Source organism: Triticum urartu, chromosome 3A (assembly GCF_056163025.1).
Source record: "Triticum urartu cultivar PI428250 chromosome 3A, HENAU_Tu73, whole genome shotgun sequence".
NCBI classification, from domain to species: domain Eukaryota; kingdom Viridiplantae; phylum Streptophyta; class Magnoliopsida; order Poales; family Poaceae; genus Triticum; species Triticum urartu.
In genome coordinates, this window is record NC_141875.1 from 244222179 (window position 1) to 244228607 (window position 6429).

The 6429-nt window shown below is 58.4% G+C and overlaps 1 pseudogene; it reads right to left on the reverse strand.

Annotated features, from left to right (window-relative positions):
• Nucleotides 1-1417: 1417 nt before the first annotated feature.
• Nucleotides 1418-2846, reverse strand: LOC147979347 (uncharacterized; annotated as a pseudogene).
• Nucleotides 2847-6429: the final 3583 nt, after the last annotated feature.

A 6429-nucleotide genomic window follows, 5' to 3' on the forward strand; every position in this document is an offset into this window, starting at 1 on the left:
CTACGTGACCAGTTAGGCTCCTGAGTCGCGATGCTCAGGAGTCCCCCTTGACATGCAAACATTCTCCATACCTTTGCCCTCGCCGAGGCTCGGCTCGGGAGCGGCGTGCGACGACCAGGTCCGGGGGACCTGGTTGGGTGGCGTAGGCTTGGGCGTGACCCAACCGCAGCCCCCGTGCGTAGCCCCCTCGCGCGGCTCTCCCGAGGGGAGGCTTTGGGGTGAGACCAGACATTGAGCTCTAGGGCTCCCTGAGGTTGGTACGGCCGTGGGGCTGCCCTCAGTTGTTTATCACCAGTGCGGAGCGTAGTAATTCCGCTTGTGCACGGGCATAGCCGCTCCTCGACAGTGTCGACGGCCAACGCGGAGCATGGTGCTTCCACTTGGGCGTGGGATGGGGACTCCCTACTGCGGAGAGCCGCCGGGGCATGTACAGCCCCGCCCTGACACGTGGCTTGCACGGCAGGGCTAGATGAGGTGTATCTGGGCACTCGTGAGCCAGCGCGGGACTCACGAGGCCCTACCTCAAGGCGGGTTGCGCCTGGTCTTGGTTCTTGTTTGTTGTCTTGGTCCTGCGAGATGGTTAGACAACGCGAAGGGTCCTGAAGAAAGACGGCCGACTCGCGGCTCCCATGGTGGGTGACAATCAAGCAGGCGATAGTCATAGATAGATTAAGCACGGAAAGCAACCTAGCTCAGGTAAATGCAGGGAAGATGCATGCTACTGGGTCAGGCCCGAGCGGCTTGGGGACGATGCAGCCTGAGGGGCGCCTCCAACAGGGTAAGCTAAAGACCTAAAAGGAAAGATACATGCCACAGGGACGGACCCAGGCGGCATGGGAATGATGCAGCCCTGCGGGCGCTCCCAGCTAAACGAACTTTGGAAAACGTCACCTAGTCCTGTCGATGAAGGAGAGTTGGGGTAGCAGAAGGCATGCGGCGAAGGGGCTGCACCTCATGAGCCACCAGGGCCCCAAGCCTCGGGAGGCTCTGGGGTCCAGGGGGTTCCTTGAGGACCGTCTTCATTCCGTCAGCAAAGCGTGGTGCCTGGCCTACTGAGCCGCCAGGATGCTCCGCAGGTTGCGTTGGTAGGCGGCCGCCACGCTCGGCAGGCCAAAGGGCATGCGAACGGAGCTGTGAGGTGGGCCCTCGCAGCATCCCACGCGCGAAGGCTAGAGAAGCTCATGAGCGGCGGCCTGATTGAGCCCTGGGATGTTGATGGAGATGTGCAACCCGTCATGCTCGCCTGGATGGGGAGCTGCGCCTGGTGAGCGGCGGCCGCCACGCATGGCCCTCACGTCTTGCAATTCCTGAGTGGTCTTGGTGATGAACTCCTGAGCGATGGGCACTCCTTGCCCTGTGTTCTCCTGAAGGAAACATGTCGCGAAGCACGCCTCCAAGTGTTGCCCAAGCGCCTCCCTCATGATGTTGGCGAAGTCTGAGGCCCTCCAGAAGAGAGCCCTCGAGCCCTGCCCAAGAGGGGCGCTGGGAGCGCTTTCCTATGCAATGGAGGGAGGCGCCCCAGGCGCGGGCGTCGATCCTGATGAGGCACCGCTTGCCTGAGGCCCTGCTTGGCACAGCTACTTCTTATTCTTGGGGGTGGCCTCAGGAGGGCGCTCTCCCTGACTGTCGGGGTCGTTGATTGCTGCAGCTTGGAAGGCACGCTCGAGGGAGCACACCGCGTCTCTTTCTTCGCACGGGACTGTGATCATTCCGCCGCTTCCCGGCATCTTGAGGATATTGTAGCCATGATGGGTCACCGCCATGAACTTGGCCAGGGCTGGATACCCGAGGATGGCGTTGTATGGCAGGTGGATGTAGGCGATGTCGAAGTCGATGAGTTCGGTGTGGTAGTTGTTGCGTTCTTTGAAGGTAACGGGGAGGCGGACCTGCCCGATCGGGGTAGTAGAGCCGTCAGTTACTCCCGAGAAAGGCTTGGTAGGCTGAAGCTGATCATATGGCACTTGGGGGTTGTCGAACGTGCCGACGGACAGGACATTGAGCCCTACGCCGTCGTTGATGAGGGTCTTGGTAACTTGCACGTTGGTGATGACTGGCGAACAGAGCATTGGGAGGACGCCAGCAGTAGCCGCGCACTTGAGCTGATCTGCCGAACTGAACGTGATGGGGCACCTGGACCACCTGAGCAAGCATGTGGTCTCGAGCTTGGGGAGAACTGCATTAATTTCATGGGCAAATTGTTTGAAGATACGCTGCGAGGCTGGGGCTTGAGCTCCGCCCAAGATGCAGGCGATAGCGCGTGGCTCTTGGAAGCCCCCAACCCCCTCGTCTTGATGGTGGTCGTCATTCCTTCTGGGCGGTGGCGGTAGCAGAGGAAGGCCAGCTTTGCCTTGATGACGAGCCTCACGAGGCTGATCCCTCCAGGCGCCCTCGCGAGGCTGATCCTGCCAGCGGTCCTCACGAGGCCGGTCGTGCCACTCCTGGCACGGGCCATGGTCGTCCCAGCGTCCTCCACCATGTCCTCCTCCTCGGCCGTAGCCCCGGTCGTTGTGCTCGGGGCGTCGACCGAAGCGTCCTTCTCGAATGGCTCTGGGCTCTTGACAGTCACTGGTGTTGTGGGTATGCAGGTTGTGGAAGGCACAGAACGGTCGTCTACCCTTGGATGACTCAGGCTGGTCTCTTCGGCGCTTGGTGTCTGGCTCCGCCGCGAGCACGGCTGCTCCCTTGTGCTTCACGTCCTTAGCCTTGGTCTTCTTCTCCTCTGGGTCCGCAGCAGGGAGCTCGAGGAGGGAGAGGCGCCCGTCCTCAGCCCTTGCACACTTGGTCGCGATGTTGAACAACTCCAAGGTCGTGCACAACTCCTCATGGATGGTGAGCTCCTCCTTCATCTTGATGTCGCGGACGCCGTCGGAGAATGCTGAGATGATGGCCTCGTCGATCCACCTTGGGGATCTTGATTCATGCGCTGTCGAAGCGCTGAATGTACTTCTGCAGGGTCTCTCCTGGTTGTTGCTTGATGCGGCGCCGGTCACCCGCAACCGGGGTCGGTCGTGAGAGCCCTGGAAGTTGGCGATTATGCGGTTGGGCATCTCGCCCAGGAGGAAATTGAGCCTGGAGGCAGGTTCAGAAGCCAGGAGCGGGGGCCATCCTTGAGAGCCATGGGAAACTAGTTCGCCATGACTTTCTCATCGCCATTGGCCGCCTCGATGCTCAGCTCGTAGAGCTGCAGGAACTCCACGGGGTCGGGGGTGCTGTCGTAACGAGGAGGCAGATCTGGCTTGAACTTGCCCGGCCAGGTGACACTGCAGAGCTCGGGGGTGAAGGCGCGGCAGCCGGCCGTGGTCACCGGGGCCCGCCTTGGAGGTGGAGCTTGGTCTTGGCGTCTATGCGCAGCTATGGAAAGCGGTGCGGGGCCTTGCCGCAGCAAACGATCCTGGCGCGGTGGAGCAAGGAGTGGCAGAGCGTTCGCTTGCGGTCGAGGGACTTCTTGGCAGCTTCTTTCTTCACGCATGGGCGCCGGACGCGGCGGGTCGCGCCGTGGGGCCGCATGCCTTGGCGCTAGGGCGCTGTCTTGGGGCAGAGGTGGTGTAGGTGCTTCACGAGCTGCGTCGCCCGTTGCTGGCGGAGGGCGAGGCAGAGAGTGGGACGGCGCAGGGGAGCCCCCTGCGACGCGGACAAGCTCAGCGATGCGGTCAAGCCAATCCTCATAGAGGTCATTGACTGGGCGGTAACGCAGGAGCTCGTGCGCCATGAGAAGCGCGGCCCGTGCGTCGGTGGGGACGTGACGAGCGTGAGACGATGAACCAGCGGGAGTCAGCGATGGATTGGCGGTGTGGCCGTCCTGTCGCACCGAGGGGTGCAGCGACGATGCTTGCTGCTCGCTCCCCGCCGGGCCAGTGGCGGCGTTGGCGGCAGGTGACGTAGAGCGACGGGGTGGCCCGCCGACAAGGGCTGTCTGAGCGACGCGGGTGGCGAGGGCAACCCGGCGCTCGATGCGGGCGCGACGCGCGTCCGCCATGGAGACGATCAAGCGACGTGATGCGGAGCGACGCGCGCCAAATGTCGGATCATGGGTTCTGCCAAAACCCTTAAGGTTCGAACACTAGGGTGTGTGCAATGATCTCCCCCCTATCGATCCGCGTTCTAACTTAGCTAAGATCTCACGAACTAACTCGACGAACTCGCGACACAAAGGTCACAAGATTTATACTGGTTCGGGCCACCGTTGTGGTTTAATACCCTACTCCAGTGTGGTGGTGGTGGATTGCCTCTTGGGCTGTGGATGAACAGTACAAGGGGAAGAACAGCCTCCCGAGGTTGAGGTGTTCTTGTGCCTAGCAAACTGGTTGTTGTTCAGGTGGATTTGAGGCCCATTTTTTCCTACTGTGGTGGCTAATCCTATTTATAGAGGCCATGGTCCTCTCCCCAAATATTGAGCGGGAAGGGAGCCAACAACGGCTAATACGAAAGGGGACAACTAGTACAGGCTATCCTAATAAAAGCAGTCTTCGCCAGCCAAAGGCTCTGGTGGTGATGCCGTCTTGGGCTCCACAGTGACCTCCGTCTTGCCGTCCTTCTGGTGTTGGTCTCGTTGCACCAATATGGAAACCTTTGCTTGACGCCTCGATACTCCGTGTCTGCGCTTGACCCCTTAGCACCAAAGTGGAAACAAGGATGATGCGCGCGCTGGCGCCTGCCTGGTCTCGATCGTCATGGCTTATGTAACGTGAACCTCGCGAGGTTTGCCCGGCCTTGAACTCTCCGCCCCTCGTGAGCCAGCTTGGTGCGGCCGCTCCTAAGGAGGTCTTGTGTCGTCCTCCTCGCGAGGCTTGGCCCCTTGCGAGGGTCTTGATTCCTTGTTGATGAAGATGGGCCATACAGGCGTGCCAGCAATGCCACGCCATGGGCCGCAGGCAGGCAATTCTAGGGACCCCGTTCCCAGAACACCGACAAATGTAGCTAATGAGTTAGTTACGGGATGTAGCATTACAGAACGAGTAAAGAGACTTGCCGGTAACGAGATTGAACTAGGTATTGAGATACCGATGATCGAATCTCGGGCAAGTAACATACCGATGACAAAGGGAACAACGTATACCATTATGTGGTTTGACCGATAAAGATATTCGTATAATATGTAGGAGCCAATATGAGCATCCAGGTTCCGCTAATGGTTATTGACCGGAGACATATCTCGGTCATGTCTACATAGTTCTCGAACCCGTAGGGTCCGCATGCTTAACGTTCGGTGAAGATCGGTATTAGGAGATTATGTGTTTTGATGTACCGAAGGTAGTTTGGAGTCCCGGATTTGATCACGGACATGACGAGGAGTCTCGAAATGGTCAATACGTAAAGATCGATATATTGGAAGCCTATGTTTAGACATCAAAATGGTTCCGAGTGGTTCGGGCATTTTTTGGAGTATCGGGAGGTTACCGGAACCCCCCGGGGAGTATATGGGCCTTATTGGGCCTTAGTGGAATAGAGGAGAGGGAATGGAAAAGAGGGAGGCGCGCCCCAAGCCCAATCCAAATTGGGAGGGTGGCCGGCCCCCCTTTCCTTCCTCCCTCTCTCCTCCTTCCTTCCTCTCCTACTCTTACTTAGAAGGGGGGGAATCCTACTCCCGGAGGGAGTAGGACTCCCCTAGGGCGCGCCATAGAGAGGGCTGGCCCTCCGCCTCCTCCACTCCTTTATATACGGGGGAGGGGGGAACCCCATAGACACACAAGTTGATCATTGATCTTTAGCCGTGTGCGGTGGCCCCTCCACCATAATCCACCTCGGTAATATCGTAGTGGTGCTTAGACGAAGCCCTCTTCCGGTAGCAACATCATCACCGTCATCACGCCGTCATGCTGACAGAACTCTCCCTCGAAGCTCTACTGGATCATGAGTTCGTAGGACGTCACCGAGCTGAACGTGTGTAGATCATGGAGGTGTCGTACGTTCGATACTAGGATCGGTCGATCATGAAGATGTATGACTACATCAACCGCGTTGTCAAAACACTTCCGCTTTCGGTCTACGAGGGTACATGGACACACTCTCCCCTCTCGGTGCTATGCATCACCATGATCTTGCATGTGCGTAGGAAAATTTTGAAATTACTGCGTTCCCCAACAGTCATTGTTGGGGTTGGGGTGGGGTGGGGGAGAGAGAGAAATATGTATCGAGAGTGTGTGCGGTATGCACAGAGGCACAACTAGCAAGTGTGTGTGTGTGTCTGTGTGTGTGTTTCAAAGAGGAGTAGATAGATTACTATCAAGATCGAGGTGCCACCCTACTCCTTCGGTGTCGGGCAGTGTATGTGTGTGTGTGTGTTTGAGAGAAAAGCCAGCCGATAGATTAGTATCAAGATCGAGGTGTCACCCTACTCCTTTGGTGTCGGGAAGTGTGTGTGTGTGTGTGTGTGGGTGGCTGGGGGGGAGTGACACTTACATATCTCTACTCTTGTAAAGAAAGAGTTGG